This window comes from Halyomorpha halys, unplaced genomic scaffold (genome assembly GCF_000696795.3).
Source record: "Halyomorpha halys isolate HHAL.00 unplaced genomic scaffold, Hhal_1.1 Scaffold15.1, whole genome shotgun sequence".
Lineage (NCBI taxonomy): Eukaryota > Metazoa > Arthropoda > Insecta > Hemiptera > Pentatomidae > Halyomorpha > Halyomorpha halys.
Genome location: NW_027108914.1, coordinates 1386316 through 1406271, shown reverse-complemented (window position 1 = coordinate 1406271; position 19956 = coordinate 1386316). Strand labels below are relative to the sequence as shown.

Genomic DNA, 19956 nt, shown 5'->3' with positions numbered 1-19956 from the left:
TATATATATTTCTAACAATCTGCGTTGCGATCTATTAAATTATAAAATAAAAATACGTACATAATTTATATATTAAGATTCCCCGACATTTTTTGTTTATTGAAGTTTTTATTTTATAAATATTAAAATGAACAATAATTATTAGATTGCTTCGGGATACAACCACACGGCTTAGAAAAAGGTTTTAATTTTTAACTTTATTAATAGATTTCAATTCCAGTCCAACTATAAAATCTTCTTAATGTGAGGAATATAAAGATAATTTACTAAACTTGTTTAAAACGGTATTTGATATATACTTCAGGATATAGTCCGAATGCCGAAATGAAATGATATGGCGATTATAAGCAGAGATAAAAGTTGGGCGCCGCCGATAGTCAATAATTCAACGAATGAGGTCATCCGTCTTTGAGGCTTGAGCTGCTTATTTCTCCGATTTATTTCTAATCCAAATCATGATATCTGGTTCACTGTTCTACTTTCATCTTCCAGTGATCAGATATAGGTGTCTAGATGGTCTATATAATAAGAGATATTAAGATGAAGATTATAATAAAAGAAATTAATGTCGCCATTTGATAACATATAATCAAATTTTCAGGTTAAAATTTTTTACTGGACCTTCTGGTAGTGAAGATATATATACATATAGATTTATATACCTAGGAGAGAATTGAATTGAGAAATTAATTAAAATTAAACAAATAGGATTAAGCAAAGAAGCTAATAGATAGTTAATATTTACGTTATAAATTAAGTAATGTATTAAATAAAGAGGTGCAGATAGTTGACCGTAGATTAAGTGGAGAAGATGGTCGGGGGGGTGCGGTCAGTAAAAAATGTAAATACACAAATAAACAAAAAATTATTTATTCGTGCCAACGTTTCGACCTGAGTTTCAGGTCTTCACCAGATCTATAAAACAAAGAGATAACAACCATCATTCAGAGAAGCACCCAGCACCCAATGACAATCTTCCCCACTGAATTAAATAAACATTACTAATTATTAGTTTATTAATAATTTAAAAATTAAATTTTCACAATAATGAAAACAAATATGCCTAAGTGTTTTAAATATTTATATAAGATATAAATTTCATAGTGACCAATCTATTCTAAAATTAAATTACACATCATTATTAGGTGTTCTAATAATAGTTAGTAGAGAGAAGATGATTACTAAATACTACTTACAATTGTATTATTATCTAAATTAATTAACCAATCGTATATTTGTTTTATTTTACCTATTTTTAATAATATGTTGATGAAAATCTGTAAAATTTAAAAACAAAAATAATATATGCAGTAAGACCCTTTATAATAATTTATTTTAACTAATTAATTAGTCCATATTATCATATTGTTATTTTCTATTATGTTACCTACATATTATAGTTGTTCTGTGAAAAGGACATATTAAATAATTCAGGTATTTTAGTATTTTCTTTTTACATTAATTTTTTTTTTACTGGAATAGTCATTGATAATTACTAATTTGCTTAGCTATATGAAACAATTAGGAATCAACCAAATTCTCAAAATTATAAACATACTCTAGGTTTTTTTGTACAATGATGAGATCTCATACCAAGTAAATTTATAAAATATACCGAAAATCATTCATATGTATATCTCCAACGGTATAATTTTTTTTTTTTAGAAAACAAAATTATGTATTAGACACTAACAATCACTTCATAAAATAAAAGTAAGGACAGAAATTCATTTAATTAACAAATTTTACCCAGATTTTTGTTTATGTATGGGATTAAGTTATAAATGGAAAATTTATGAAATTGATTAAAACATATAAATCTATTTTGTAACGAAACTTCTTTGTTTAGTATTTGCTTAGTTTATAAAGAAATATATTGCCCTGAACGCTGTTAATAATAAGTAATAATTAACTTAAAATATATTTTTCATTCCTGTTTGAGACTAGTTGTTTTCATAAACTATTATAGAATCAACCTTCTTTATTAATTTATATAAAATAGCCAGTTTCGGCTAGCCTGGTTATTAATTATTAATATTCTAGTACCAATATATAATATAATATACTAGTACCGTAGTGATTAACATTTTGTTGGGAATTTGCTAGTCAATCGAAACAAATAATTATTATCTGATATATTTATAATTTTTTTTACATACTTATTGTTTTCGGAAGTTGAGTGTTCATAAAAAATATTAATCTAATCTATTGTGTTTTATATTATTTCTTGATCTCTTAATGAACATCCTAGAGTAGATGAGATAACTATGTACCGAATATTATTAAATATGTACCTTAAATATAATAATTTATTAAATGTGTAAATAGCTATTTTATTTTATTTTAAATTAAAATTTCAAAAAATTAATTTTTTTGCTCGGTAAAATATAAGTATGACCCACAGGAAATTATATTTTTTTATGATTTCAATTACTAAACCATATTAATAGTTTTGAAATGTAATTATAGACAAAATAACATTAAAACAAACAGATAATAAAACAAACTGTCTGAAAGGATAATAGTAAGCAAACAGTTAGAGGAATGTGGGCCATAGAGGACAATCTGTAAACAAACTGTAAATAAGAGAGGAGTTACTATTAAAGAAGGGCAGTAAATAGCGCTGAGGGTGGGTGACGAGCGGCCATTCTGATTTAGAGCAACCATTACCTTCTGATTGATTGGCTGATCGTCTCGTCTGGGACCGCCTACCGCGCTGTCCCCATCTAGCGGCAGTCTCTCCAACTAACTCCAGGCACTGGTTAGCAATAACGAAACCAGGGGGTTATTTTATATAAACTGAGCAACATTAATATTTTTAATTCGTATTTTTAACTTTTTAATTATTATTTTTGTAATTTAAATGAAATTGAATCAAACTATTAAAAAAAGATTCAATAATTTTGAATTATTTCTGAAATAAATTTATCATTTTAAAATATTATAACTAATTTATCCTGTATTATTCAGTATTATTACAATTTTTTTCTAAATTAAAAAAATAATTAGATATGAATATCAATTCTTTTAATAAAAAACAAAACAAAAAACGTATTGATGAATGAAACAATGCTTATATTTTTATCATCAACATATTTTATAGCTTATATTTTGAAAAAGGCCATGTCATTACTTTTTTATGGATATTTTTAAAATATAAAGAAGAGATTTATCATTTTTTCTTTTATTCTTTTGAGTCTAATTTTATTTCTATAATTAATTATTTGTTTATAATTTATATTTATTTTATATATGCTGACTATACAAAAATAATTCTTACTAACACAAATAAAACTTACAATGCCCTAATTGAACTAACAATCGAGTTTAAATTTACAAAAATTAAATTATATTTTTATTAGAATTATTTGATGAATATTTAATGCTTAATTGGTAAGTCTGTTATTTTTAAAAAATTCTAAACCTAAAATAGAACTCTTAAAGAAATAATTGATACCTTAATACATTGAAGTATGTAATGAAACGACAATTTCCTTTTGAAAAACACTCCGTTCATAAATCGTCAAGATTACTAAAAACAATAATATTTGGAATACTACAGCATTCATGAAAATAAGTAAAGTTAATATTATTTCTGTTAGATAATATAATTATTTTGGTTGGACAGAACCCCTAAGTATTTTTCAAAAGTTGAAACAAATGTATTTTTTGTGATTTCATATGGATATTTTGGAACTGTGGTTATTTATACAAAACAATAGTAGATATACGCCGCAATATATCGATACACGTTTAAGATATATATTTAGCCTAGAGGTGACTAAACACTTTTTTTTTTTACTCACATCTGATTAAAAAAAAGACTTCCAAATCTGTAGTTATTAAAAAATAAGTAAATCTTTAAAAAATCTCAAGAAATAAATAGGTGGTTAGGTGTGGCCTGATAGAGAACAGTACTTTACAGTATTTTTTAAAAATTCTTACTTTAGTTAATAATAATTTCTTGGAAAAGAGGCCTTTGATCCATCCCCTTTTATTTATCTTATTTTTTATACAGTAATATGTATAATATTATTGACTACAGATAAGATTGTATGACAATTCAAAGATCGTTTATAGGGTAGTAAATAGAATTCTACTTTTATACTTGATGTACCCCCAAAATAGGAAAAAAAAATATTACTTGATTTTAGGCAAAAATCGTCAAGAGTATTAAAAAAAAAAGTAACAAAAATATTTGGAATACTACAGCATTCATGCAAATAAGTAAAGTAAATATTATTTCTGTTAGATAATATAATTATTTTGGTTGGACATAACCACTTAATATTTTTCAAAAGGTGAAACCAATGTATTTTTTGTGATTAAATAAGGATATTTTGGAACTGTAATTATTTATACAAAACAATATTAAGTTATACACCGCAATATATCGATACTCATTTAAGATATATATTTAGCCTAGAGGTGACTGAACACTTTTCTTTTTACTTACATCTAATAAAAAAAAAAAAGACTTCCAGAAAATCTCTAGTTATTAAAAAATAAGTAAATCTTAAAAAAAACCAAAGAAATAAATAAGTGGTTAGGTGTGGCCTGATAGAGAACAGTACTTTACAGTGTTTTTTAAAATTAACTTCTTACTTTAGTTAATAATAATTTCTTGGAAAAGAGGCCTTTGATCCATCATCTTTTATTTATCTTATTTTTTATACAGCAATATTTATAATATTATTAACTACAGATAAGATTGTACGACAATTCAAAGATCATATAGGGTAGTAAATAGATAGCGAAACCTCACTAAATATTAAAAGTCTACTTTTATACTTAATCTACCCCCAAAATTGGAAAAAAATATGACTTGATTGCCTAAACCTCAGGTACAACGTAATATGGACCATAATCGCCAAGACGTAACTCACACAACACATCCGAGATTTGATAGACGACTGAGTTGAGCAGTATTGATTTTATAAATAATGCCCCTGCCAACCCCGACCGAGTATTTGTCCCGAGTATTTTTTAATTAAAGGGCGATAAATTGGGCAGCGGTAAGAGAGCCGTCCCGGGGACCGGGCAAATATTTGAACAAATAAAAAGCGGGACATTGGGGCGCTAGGATATTGCCCAGGGCCAATTAATCGGGTCGTTATGAAAACTGTTTTCACTCCTGATTTATGGGCGCCATTCCTCTCTATATTCCCGCCAATATCTGGCGACTCGGCGGGAACGTCCTTTATCTTGTCGGTCCGGCAGTTGAAAAAGCCGCCCCCTCCCCCTTTTTATAGTCTCTCGCCTCAGCTGATTAATTCCTGTTGCGAAATGATGAAATTTCTGTAAAGCACTTATATATCTATGTACCTCTTGTTTATTATTTTGTTTTAGTTAATAACGAAGTTTTAGTACACTCTTTCCCAAAAGGTTCTTTAAACTTTCTATGAAAATAAAGCAATAAGAGAAAGAAATGATGTTCAGGACCGAAAATTAAGCTAGTTAATAAATTATTTTGATACTAAGTAATATATTGCATTGCCAAAAGAAAATCAGAGCAGTATTAATGGATTTAATAAAAAAGAAAAAAAAATTTCAATTTTTTACCGATATAATAAAATCTTCTATAACACGTTATAACAATACGTTCTCCTCAAAATGGTTTGTAATGTTATTCCAGTAGAAATTTTAATATATTTTCGGTATGTTTTCTAGGATTTTGATATTTTTGACATTTTTACTTTATAATGCCTTCACAATCCAACGGTCTCAGAGAAGCTATATCGTTGAATCCAATGATTTTATCTAGAATTTTAGAGAATGTAGATATGTAATGTTTTTTATTATATAATGGAAATCGGTTATCCAAAATGAAAAATAATAAATAGTTCATTAATTTAAATGAGAGGAAAAAAAAACTAAAATAAATAATTTAGTTTATAAAGATAATGCATAAAAGATAAAGAGCACTATTTTATTTATTTTTTACTAATACCCATAAGTTTATATCAATATAAAATACCTAACGTATAGAGGTCCATTAATTTCTCAAATTGTTCCCTGGCAGCAAACTAAAATTTTAAACAAAATTAAAGGCACCGCTTTTACGTATATGCTATAATATATACAGTTTTATTATCATATAAATCAAATTATGAGCCATAGAAGTAAACAAAATATTGCCAATGTAAAAAAAAAAAAACTATTAAGTTTTTGCAATTCTTTCAAATAATTTAATTTTATACATTAATTTTCAATTTATACTTATTATTTTTAAATTTCACCTTTGTCTTGTAATGGTGGCAATCACATTAAGAACTATTGCGTCAGGAAGTTAAATCAGATAATGAAAAATAATAAAATAAGAACCATCTTCATTATGTTGTAAAGTCACATAACATTTCAGATTTCAATTCAAATATTAATAGTTAAGTTTATCATCAGTTTTTCAAGCACTAATTATTTTATATTACCCAGTAAAACAATAAAGGAATGGAACAATTAATATAAATAAACCTCAAAACTGCATTATTTTTTATTTCTGTTTGATTTCTAAGCAATATATTTTTTTATTAGATATCGTAGTACAGAAATCGCGGTATTTGGGAATGTGTATATACATATTCTAACGAAAAGGACAAAACAGCTAAGTTGACATTTCAATAAAATGGAAAAAAAGAAATAATTGATACTTAATCCTGATTTTATAAACTTATACATTAATTATATTTATTAAATATTACCCTCTAAATTAAATATCCACCTACAAATGTAAAAAAAAATTAACTTTTTTTTCACGTGTAATGTGAAGTAGATGGAAAAACTAAATTTTTAAGGAACTAGCAATAAAAATAAATTTTGAAAGAATTGGAAGACTGAATTACAGATAAAAAAAATTGTTTTAAACAATATTAACTTTATTAATAATGATAAAAATTATCCAAATATTCTCAACCTTTATTATTGAAACAAATTGATTATAAAATACAAAAATTGTGAAGGTTATAAATTATTAATAAATTCTATAGTGAAAAATAGATTTATTTTAATTGTGCTAATTGCCTTGGTCAAAATAGCCAGCAAGTTTTATTAAATCAATTTGAGGTTATAATACTAAAATTAATAGTGTCCTTGATGATGACTCGATCAGCTGAAATGTTGGACATTTAATATGTTTTTTTAATAAAGAAAGTTCAGACTATTTGGACAATGTTTATCATTATTAATAAAACTAGCAATCTCGAACAAAATAATAATATATATACATATAGAATATTTCTTTATTTTTTTTAATTGTTAAATTATAATTAATACCACATGTAGTCAATCAAAATAAAATGTTATCAAAAAAATGAGATTCCGTTAAGCGCAAAGTAGTTACCAATTTTTTTAGTAAATATAATTTATGATGCATATCGAAAATTATTGGAGAAAATATTCATCTCATTTTAAATTTTAAACATTATAATGCTTAAGTTTTTTTAAATTCTCGAGTTAAATTATGGTATATAGGATGAAAAGATTAAAGATGTAATAACTCAGTATTATAACAGGTTGAATTTTAAAATAAAATTATTTGATGCAATAGATATTATTATTTGTGTTATTTAAAACTATTACAACTATTGAAATGGTTACATGTTATAACTAAATAATTCTTAAATAACCAATGATATATACAACTAAATTTAACTTTGTATTAATCTTATCAGTATTTTTATTACTAAAATGATATCCTTATTCTTTAATTTCTTGATAATGGGATTTTCTCTCCTATCAAAAGCTAGGTGTTGAGATTTTATTATATTCCACTAAATTTCTGTACAATAAAATACATATTAAATGCCCTAATGATTATATGGATGAGATTTTAAGAGACTTTAAAAAGATATGTTTTGAATATCAAATGATTACTCTAGATGAAGTTCACAATGTTACCCAGAGATGGCGCTGTATGTTACTTTCTTTATAGGGTAGGTCTACACTGTTAACTAAGTTTAATTTTATCGTGTTAAATAGTTTAAAATATTTTATTGCTTTAAAATCGGAAATAAGTTTATACAGATAATTAAATATAATAAGTTTTTAGCCACGATAATAATGTTATTACATTATCTTTGGAATACTTTAAAATGTGTTCAAATGCAATAGACAGATATCAGTTAGTGAATAATTAACATCTAATAATGGTTTCTAAAATTTTGAAAAAAAAAAATATAAGTATAATATTTTATATATTTGAAGGAAAATATTACAACAATCGATTTATCATTCATTAATTTGAAACACTTTTGTGAAAAAACTAATTTCCAGTAGAACACAGATTTAAAAAACATTTATATTAAAAAGAATCATTCACCTCAACATATTTTTATTAAAGTACAAAAACAATAAATTTATATTTGATAAATGATTCTAAAAAATAGAACTTTGCCCTTAAAAACTCTATCCATCATTGTATTTTTTTTAAAGGCTTATATACTTAAATTGGCATTAATCGAAATATTATTGTATTGTTTGGTGTTTAGTTGCAGTTAAACAATCTTAGCTCAAAATATAAAGTTGTTTATATAAGTATGTACATATATTTTAAATAATTTTTCAACAATTGCTGTTATATAAATTACAAATTAATTAAAACAAACTTTTTTGTCTTCATATATAACACAGAGGTTTGTATTTAGAAAACAAAAAAAATAATCAAGATTTAATTCAAAAACAAGAACAATTAAATAAAAAAATATTGCAAATATATTTATGTTTATTTTACTTATTTTTTAATTACATGGCAATAATTTGTAAACGTCCTCTTATGAACATACGTGTTCGTGTTTATTTATCAAAATAAATAATTAATATTAATAGAACATTATAATATTATTTTGTTAATGATTTCCAATCAACATTATTATTTCTAAATTTAAATTAAAGCAATAATTTCATAAACAGTAACAAGACATAACTAATGATTAGAAATTAAACATTGTAAAATGATTTAATATGCACAAACGTACTGTCAATATTACATTATATTTTTTGTTCTTCGACAATCAAAATACTGATATGATTGAACATGGGCAAACCACTATGTTAAAATACTAAATTTTCTTTCATTCAGGAAGCAATCAGATCAAAGGTTTGGAATAAACAGTAAATCCATTGACAGAAATTTGTGTTCATATATCTCAATTTTGTATATGTTTATTTGTATATATTTATTTTGTATAACGTTGTTCAAATTGTTTGCATATCTCATAAAATCCTTTTTAGTGACTATGTTTCCCTTGTCAAAGCCTGATTATTTCTAAACATAAAGTTAGTCAAATTGTTGATTTAATTCCAATTATTACTTAAGTATTGGGTATCAAGTATATGCATGAGCTTTATTTAAGAACATTATATATGTACATTTATAAAATTAACTTTTTTTTTTTATTTGAAAAATTGTTTTAATACAGAAAATGGTAGGCAGATATTGTTATATATATATTTTTAAAGTTATTTCACTTAAACCATAAATCTTGAGCCGCAATTATCCATCATATTAATAAAAAAATATATATAGATAATAGATGTTTTATAAATTTATTTGCCATAGCATTATTTTCTTCATAATTGTTTATCTCTGTATGATGAAATAATTCAGTATACAAAAGAAAAATAGCCTTGCAGTTGGCAATCGGCCAAGCTTGGCTGGTGAGCGGTATTGCCTACACTAGAGCTGCACGGCGCTAGCAGTTGACGGAAAGGCCGCTAGAGGCGCCGCTGTAAATCGTTCTAAAGCTATCAAAGATCTGCCAACTACTAAATCAAACTAATGCTGTCTTCCTTTCATCTTCCTCAGTATTCGTATAAATTTATCTCAAATATTCTCTGATGATAGCTTTTCTTAAAAGGATTTGAAACGAATTTATTGAATGATTGAGTGATCTTTTGACATTATCTATTTTTATATTTGTAATACATACAAGATTTTAAGTTTTAAAAATGGTAATTTTAACATTATATAAATGACTGTCATTTGTTAATAAACTATTCAAGTAAAATTTAGGACTTACCTATGACAGAAGGTTGACATGGGGCCCACACGTCAAGACAAAACGCAAAACGCTAAATTTCCGACTGAGACAATTATATTCTATACTACACAGACGTTCTAAATTATCGCTCAGACAGAAACTTAATGTATACAATTACTTACTAAAACCCATTCGGACTTAGCCTTATCTCATGTTTCACTCCAATATCAATTAAAAAAATACAAATGAAAGCATTAAGAATTTTAAAAATTTAGTAATTAAAAGTTTAGGGTTCTTGTAAATAAACTTAATGGAAAGACTAGCATTCATCTAATTTTATATTCAAATTAAATTATGTTTTCTTTTATATTTTTTTTTTTATTAGATTTTCAGAATGTAGTATGGAGAATCTAAGTCAAGTTAATTTTGAAAAAAAAAAATGGCAATAAAAATAAATTAAGACTTTTTAAAAACGAAAAAAAAAAGTATTTTTTTGTGTTTCCATAACACTAAAAAATAATACAAACAATTTTTCAGTACCGTACTAAATTTATGTTTAGTGGTATTGGGTCTTCTCCAAACTGTTTTTCAAGCATATTTTAATACAAGGAAATTGTTCATTGAAAGTATTCAAGAATATGTGTTCCTTCTTTAGATAAATACTTCAAATATAATTAGTATGAATAAAACAAAATAAGTATTAAAAACAAGTAATTAAAATTAAATGAATGCTGCTCGATTTTCATTTGAGGAATAATACTCAGTGGAAAAACAATTGTAATTTATCTATTAAATAATTATGAGTATAGTTATTTAAAAAATATAGTTTATTTTTAACATAGTACTGACATCTTTTTGACCAAATTGAATATAAAAGAATAAATATAAAGAAAATAAATATATAAGAGAAAAGCTATGAAGCCTTTATTAGTCTTCTAAACTAATTGTAGTGGTTAACGGTTATGGATAGTGTTGTATTAGGGATAGAAAAATACTGAATTATAAACCTGAGAGATTTTTTTTATTTTAATTTTATGCATTTATTTTTATTCATAGAATGATGTGACTTTCTTAATGAGTCATAGTCATACAGTTGTCAGTTATTTATTATGGAGTAATTTGTCAATCCTACGTGTTTCAGGACTTCATGAGAGAGTTCCAAATTTCTTCCGAATGCGAGACTTAATGTACGACTTTTCTTAATGGAGGCCGTTTTAGTTAATGGGCCGAGAGATAGCTGTGCCATACGTCACCCCAATTAATATCCCCATAATCATAAGAGCCCGACCAGAATTAAAAGCCTTGAGGGAGAGGGAGCCGGATTAAAATTCAAACACCGCCCCCAACTCCTTACTAATGTATTATTATTCATTGCAACCCTTTTACAGGAGGGAGGGACCATATTGTCTGCTGCAGACAATACACCCTCTTGGATTTCTTCGGGGCGGTCCAAGAACCCTTTCCCTGGGAGAATTAAATTAATTGGTAACAACTGAATATTTATGTAGATGCTCGGCATTATTCATAGCTGCTTTGGAGGGCAGAAGGAGTTTTTTTATGTGAAAAATACACTTTTACAAGGGGTGCCCCTTCTCCGACCCCCTGTCGGCATGAATTTTAATTCTTATTTACATAGAGACAAGAAATTTTAAGATTCAACCAGCGCTAACAATTTAATTATTTCCTTGTTTTTACTCATGTTCGCTCTGCTTCCTTTTTTTTTTTTTTACGTTTCCCTCGTCTACCCGTAAGCCAAAAATCATCACGTCGTATTCGTATGATAATCGTAAAATTTTTAATTTATTATTTTTTCTTACTGTATTTTTTAAAAATTTAAAATAGTCTCAACTTAAAGTTATTATGAGGGTTTCAAGGATAAATTCTAGTTTGTTTTTTTTATTTTCTGAAATATGCGATTTTATTTAATTATTATTATTAATATTTTTATAAACCAATTTTTTTTCCTTTTAATATATGACTCAATATTAATTAAAATCATAAAAATGAAATTAAGTACTTCTTACAATTAAGAACGAGGACATATATTAAACATTTTTTAAAAAAGATTGCTTTCTGTCAATCTGCCAAAGTAAAATATTAATTATGGTTTAATATAATTATAATATATTTTTTTGCAACTGGTAATTTTAGCTGTGAATACTAACAGCAATCATTTATACTGATAGCTTAGTGATCTATTTTAATATGCTCTTCGCTATAAAAAATACACTGGATATCTTTATAACCTAGGACGCGTCATATTTTGTCATTATATCAGAACCTCATCATAACCAATTAGTAATAAATGTAGTAGTAATAATCCAATAAATGTGGACTAGGAAATTTTAAAAATCTATTATTGCAATTAAACATTAATAAATTACTTTATCTGGGTGATGACATTGTGTGGCAATTAGTCGTTATAAAAAAATTATCGTTTAAAAAAAATAATAAGGCTCTGAAACACACTATAACCAATTGTCATTTTCGGGCAAAACCAGTCAAATAACTTTTCATTTTATAATATTACTCAAAGCAATGTTGAACCACATTAAGGTCAATTTTTTTTTATAATACTGAAAACAATTTATTAATGTTTAAGCCTTTTTATTGGGTATTTCCAAACATTTTTATTTTTATGTTTTGTATTTTCGTCATTTTTGGAGTTGTCATCATATAAATAAGTTCATACCATATAAATTATAAACTCGTGAAACATTATTAGTAAAAAAGTTTTTATTTTACTTAAACACTCCGTCACCTGTCTAAATTAGGCTTAGAATCTATTTAGTAAATTCACAACTAACATTTTAAAAACGACTTATTCCTATTCAATAGTGAAATCATTCTTTAAATATAATAAGCCAACAGTTACTTTAAACAGTTTGATATTTTTAAATGTAGAAATTAAGGTGTATTAACCAACTCCGAGTAGGAAATCCGGAGCACTTCACTACACCATGGGAGCAAAACCGCCACTTTCAAGGCAAACGAATCCTGTCCATCATGTAAAAGCTATTTCAATAATGGTTTGTATCATATTCTCCTACAATGTCAAATCTTTAAAGAAAGTCCGAATCTGTATCTTGCGACCTACAAAAAATCCAAAATATATTGAACATTGACAATGAATTTAAATTGAATCGACTCTATTTACATTGTAAAAGTTTTGTAATAGTTTGACTCTGTAAGTGACATATAAATAGTGGAAAGGCTTTATCTTTGTATTTTAACTTGTGTATTCCCTAAACTTATTTATTCATTAAATTATTTCTTTTAACAAACTTTTATTTTTTCTATAAATTTATTTTTTGAAATGTATTTGTTTCTTATTATAAACTGATCTATTATCATGACTATTATGTCTTTGGTTTGACTTTACATTGCTGTCTAATGATAAATTTGTTTAATTTTTTTAACGGATCTAAGGTGGGTAGAGGATCACTGGAAGGTCTGAGAGCGAAATAGGGAGAATAAAATTGACAATTAAATGGAATAAAACTGTCAAATAGAATGAAATTGGTAAATTAAAAAAAAAAAATTTGTATTTAGTGTGTAGACGAATATTGGCTGTAAAAGGAAAAGGTAGGGGAAACAAATCGATGTTATATCATGTAAATATATGTATTGTATATATGGCCAGTCATGGATTGATTGGTATGTTGTGTATTGTAGCAACCTAATGTATTATTAAAATGGCTAAATACAGCATTTCTCTCTGTAATTGTGTTAAAACTTTTTTTTTTATTTAGTTACAACCTTGTTGATATTTACGTAAATACTAGCTACCAAATATTTCATATATTATTTAGTCTCTAATGTAGTTGCTTTAAAAATAACTTTAATAACAATAGTTAAAAAATAAGGGATTTCTAATTAGTCGCTCGTTACAGCCCCACAAAGTATCATGCTATTCATCACATTTTTCATTGTTTTACTTCTATTCTTCAATTCTAATAATTATTCCCTGGATCGTGTAAACGTTCTATTTAAAACCCGAAACAAAAGACAATTGAAACAGTACAGAGCATGAAAATTAACTACGACAGAAAGCTTTAATAAGTGGAGGGGAAAAAAGTAACCTCCGGTTGCAAACAAAGACAAGCTAGACTTTAAAAATAAAAGCCTCGGTTGCTGGAAATATTTTGTCGCTGTAAATAAAAGTATGGGAGGGAGAGAGTAGTGAAAACAATGTGGGGGGTGGTTTCGCCCGACGACTGACGAATTTATAGCGCGTTTATTCAGCGCACTCACATCGCCGCGCCGCAGAAATTATGATGTATTATTCCCGTCTCCCTTCCCTAGCCCAAAGCACTCCAAACAATTACCTGTTCATGTCGTCTCTTTAGGGAGTTACTTGTAATTTGCTTTTATTTAAAGCTTTTCAGTCAATGTCAGTAGTAGTTTCTGACTCCTGTTTCCTAATAAATAATAAATAAAAATAATGAGTATGTTCATCGCGGTTTTAATTTAACTTACTGGATTACATACTTCGATTAAGTATGATGATCCACCAAATGTTCTTAAAGACATAACTTAATTTAATCTTTCAACGAACTATTGAGTGCAAAAAAAAAAAAAAAATAATAATAATAACAGGACAACGATCTGGATAGTGGAGTAGATTTTACAAGAATTATTAATATTGGAAGGTAGGCCGTATGAAGGCGATTGTACGAAGAATTATTTTTTTATTTATTTAATGAGGTTTACAACTGTACAATAAGTAAATATGTTGTATGTTTCATATACACTTGAAAATCTTGGGAAGGAACCACCCATTGGTGGTACTTCAAACATTAATTTAAATTAGGAGGTCCCGTGGCCATCAGACGCCAATTTCAGACGTCTCGGAAGATTATCAGGGATTGTTAAGGATGAGAGATTAAGAATTAATGGATTAGGATGGGTAAGGAGTTTTGAATGAAAAGACGCATATCTGTTTTGGGCAAAATCTGCAACGAACGGTTTATTTGTAACGTAATAAGGAGCATCAAGGATTTTACGTAGGATTTTGTAAGGATTGGATGTGGGAGGAATTTGATGGTTTGGTAGAGCCCCAGAGCTCAATTCCTTTTGTCCAAATTGGTCTGATTATCGTAGTGTATATTAATATTTTGTAGTGAATGGGAAGTTTAGAGCGTTTGTCAAGTAAGTGTTGTAGCAATCGGAATCTACGAGCAGTTTCTTGTTTCAGTCTTGTGTGTAGGAAGAATTAAAAAAAAAATAAATATCGTAACCACCCCTGATATATGCAACAACAATTTGACCATTAGCCATATTTTCCAAGAAGGGCCATTTTCACATCACACCTAATAGCTTAGGATTAAACCCTAATATTTCAAAAACCCTCAAAGATGATGATAAAATATTGAAATTGGTGTTTAAGTTTTTAAAATCAAAGGGTTTACTGACACAGGTGTAGCATCGGACAGACAGAAGGAATAAATAAATAAACAATAACACAATTAAATAAATAAAATTGAAAATTAAATTAAACAAATGTAAGAAGAATTGAATGGGGTATGAATGGCATCGATGACCAGTGATGTTTTGCGCCACTAAACAAAAACAAACAAAGAACTGAAAAATTAAAAAAAAAAAAACGGTATAAAATTTTCAGTTCACCTAAATGGAGTAAAAACAAAAACAAAATAAAATATAGAGAAATATGTAATCAAATATATATAAAAAAAAAAAATATTTTTTTGTGATACCTAGAATTGTAAATAGAGGCTCATAAGAATAAAATTAAGGGTTAATGAAATAAAATTAAAAACGTTTGTAGAAAAATTATGTAAGGAAAAAAATAATAATTTATGATTATTTTTAATTATAATTGAGTATTATAATTATTATATAATAATAAACTTATAACTAAAATAATCGATTCTTGGATTAAAAATGTATTTAACCAAAATCATTGCATACACCAATTTGTTTTTAATTTTAATTATTTTTGAAATTTAATTTTTGTTATTTATTTGTGTAATCAGTTATGGGTCAATCAGACACTTCATACTAATCACATACTCTTGCTATATGCGGTTGAAAAAAAAAATCTAGGCATAAATTAATAAACAAATAATTTATAAATGACAGGTTTCAGTTTTGTTGCAAATTTTCGTATCATCAATTGACTAATTTTAATTTTGAGTTTGTGCTTGCCTTACAGCTTTATGGCATTGTAGTTTTTTTTAAATTTTTATCGACTATCAATTAAAAGTTACTTCAAAAAATTTATCAAAATTAGAGTAACACTTTTTTTGGATTTAAAATAAATTTTAATTCTCATATTTCAATCACCTAATCAATATTCAGTAAGTAATATTAGAGAATTTATAAATTGTAGAAGAAGTGAAGTGTTTTTATGATTTATAGATTACACAAAATGATTGTTTTTTAAATTACAGGCACTGGAAATACTTACCAAGGCATAAAGAATGCTCCTATGACATTTTAAAAGATTAGCTGTATAGAATCCAGGTATTCAGTCATTTCATTATCTCATGTAATGGTCTGATAACGAAGATAAAATAGGATGTTTATTGGTTTAGTAACCCTACATCCCCTCCCTTCTAACCTTACCTAATCTGTAGACATTTATTTACATATAAATATCATAGAAAATAATTTTTAAGTATTATTCAACAGAAACTATTATATAGGCATAGGTATTACAACTTTTGGTAATATAATCGCATACTAATCGGAACGCACAAAACTAAGCTTACGAACTAAGCGTACTTACCCATTTTCGTGTTAAGATGCTATCCACTGACTTGCACTAGTACACTGTTACAACTGAGGTGTTGTACTGAGGAACCTGTGACGCCATAATATTTTGACAGGTCGGAACCTTTGGCTATTGTCGACCCGATTGTTTATGGCCTCTTAGGTAAGAATTTCTCTTCTACCTACTTTCTCTCTTCCTGCTCCAAGTCCTTTTACGAACATTTTTTTATTGCGATATTGGGTAGTGTTAAACCTTCTATATTTTCGAATCTTCCGACTGACGCATCGATTAAAGAAAAATAATGAATCCAGAATTCATATTGATTTAGCAACGGATGGTTTAATATTAAGATGTAATTGTTCAATTAGGTGTAGTTTAGAATTTTTTAACCTAAATCAGTTGACTCCGATTATCTTAATAAAATACTACAATCTTTTTTATATGTATCTCTATTATATACAAAAGTATTTAGTGATCACTGTGTAATATTTTATTTTATGTATAAGGTTTTAAATCAATAATTCATATTCAATAATGCATTTTACGAATAAAGAACAAATGAAAAAAAGTTATCTGTATAAAATCATCCAGATTTTAACCGCAGTTTTAGGGTCATAGCCATGCTCTTATTAATGTTTAACAATATTCCAATTATGAATATTATAATTTTAATTTTTAAGTAATTTAATCATAATAAACAATTTTTTCCTGCTAACACTATATTGAAAAAAAACAATCTGAACTGCAGCAATGTAAATTACAATTATACAATTTGAGCAATGAGTAGTAAAATTAATTGAACATACATACATAAATGTTATGTTTTTTTCTGTATTATAGAATAAATCACGCAAAAATGAGGTGCATTAATTAAAAAAGGCACAATAATACCGTCCATCATTAAATTTTTCTCACACTGGAAATCATGAGAAATAGATTAGTTTTCTAGAATCCTACTTTTATTAATAAAGTCAATTACATATATCATAAACAAAATGATGAAAGATTATAAATTGTAATAAAATTTAATTTTATGAGTTACTCATCTTTTCTAATCATAAAGTATTGATAATCATCACTGCATCGAAAAATTATATTTATGTTGTTATTAAAAATTTAAAAAAACTTTATTATAGTAATTATTACATTATATAGTAAGAGAAAAATTATAAACCTCCAAGATCTAATTAAAACTAAACAAGAATAAATATTATTCATTATCTTGTAACATGTATGTAATTAAAAATAAAAATAAAACATTATAAACAAACTCTTTTTACAACTGATACATTAATGACTGTTCAGAGCATATTTATAATTGGAGAGCCCTAGTACTACCTGAATGATTTTTTATTGTAATTATTTTTTAACAGCAGAGGAGTGAAATTCACTCAAAATAGTATTTTGAAGTTAAAGGAGCCATCGTACTAGAAACATAGATCAGTTTTTTTTTATTTAGTGATTGGACCTTTTATTTTTTTCCATGAATTTGGAATGTTGTTTAATTAAGGGATTCACTTGAATATATACTACTCATCATCATCATGTACAATACAAATTTAATGCATGTGAAACCGCGTGGCACAGCTAGTAAAGTTTACCCACGAAATTATACTGTAGTTTTTACCAAAAAAGATCCCATCTAAGATTGAAGAACAGACCAAACTATGACAAATTATATCATCTGAAGATTAAGGACTTGTACCTGAAGATCTTAAATCTTGGTTTTTGCTCCCGACCTGATTAAACCTGAGGACTTACACCGCCCTCATGGCGCCAGATTCAGGCCTGTTTTAGCAATTCATGTCGTTTCCTAATCAGCGTTTCTTGACCAGTAGGCATTTCCTACTTACGCCACATTCCTAACTAACCATCTCGGTATTATGACGTAGAGGGTCACATTCCTTTACCTCGTAATAATCAAGTAAAAAAACAGCATAATAAAAAAATAAAAATAAAAAGGTATTTATGTTTCTTCAAGGACAGGGATTAAAGTTTGAATTAATCTTAATTGACCAAATTGTATTTGGATATACGGAATTGAGATTTTGGGTCCCACATTTAACCCTTGCAATCCCAAAATCTTTCGAAATAAAGACACAAATAAACTTATCCATAATACCTTAATAATACATTTACTGTAGATTTGAACCGCAATAGATATACATTTAATTGCAAAATTCTAACTCATACAAATCGATAAATTCTTACCCTTTGATCCCAAGCTATCCCTGATCCGATGTGTCTGAAATGAAGATAGCCTTCTAAACTAAAATAGTGATTGGAGTGCTAGATGATACCTCTCATTCTAGATTTTATTCCCAATCAAAAGATATAAGTGTTCTAATTTATAAGTTATCTCATTTACTAATCTTATTTTACATGCAGATTGAAATTTTAATAAATACATGAATAAAAAAAACTAAATAAATATATTTGTAATTGATTATTAATTTTAATTCCTCTCGTATCCAATCCTTACAATCCAAAATCCTTCGTAAAATCCTCAATGCTCCCTTCTTTGTCATAAATAAAATCATCCACAAAGACCTTAATGTTCCATTTGTAACCGATCTAGCCCGAACCAGATATCAATCCTTCCATTACAAGCTCCCTAACCACTCAAACCCATTAGTTTCTAATCTAGCTTCCTCTTTTATTCCTGACAATCCTCCGAGGCGTCTGAAAAGAAGATGGCCTCGAGACCTTATATTGTAAAAATGTTTTTAGAGTGCAACCATTAGGTAGTTTCTCTACATGCTTGTACCATACCATAATGATTTCCTCAAATTTACTTGATGTATTTATGTGCAGTTGTAACTATCAATAAATAGATTTAAAAAAAAAAAATTATTAATTTGGACTCTTCTAAATAAAAACATTAACAGATGTACGTCTGTATTTTAATTTGTAAAAAAAAAACAAAAACACTTTAATATTATTACTAAATTAATATAAACAAATAGGAAAAATTTATTAAACGTAAAAAAGGGAGAATTTAAAGAAAATAAACAATGTTATAATTTATTATAATGTATACACAATTATAGATATACAGAACGTATTCTCTCATTCCCACTTCCATTTCATCATTCGGCTGGGACTTTGTTGCAAAAAATCATAAATTTTAAGATTTTTAATATTTTTATTATTTTGGCGGGATAATCATACTATATTAAAATACTTTAATTTTCCCAACTGTTGACTTGAACTTTTCACTCACCTGCTGTGAATTTTGACAGTTGA

General features: G+C 26.7%; 1 protein-coding gene across 9 annotated transcripts in view; it reads left to right on the top strand.

Annotated features, from left to right (window-relative positions):
- The window catches only part of LOC106679912 (homeotic protein antennapedia), a 419490-nt gene that overhangs the window by 366039 nt on the left and 33495 nt on the right, over positions 1 to 19956 (top strand). The window contains exon 2 of one of the 9 annotated variants that reach the window (XM_067047195.1): positions 16388 to 16460. The exons of the other annotated variants lie outside the window; for them this stretch is intronic. The gene's annotated coding sequence lies outside the window, so the exon portion shown is untranslated. The remainder of the gene's footprint in view (positions 1 to 16387; positions 16461 to 19956) is intronic. 9 annotated transcript variants of the gene reach the window in all.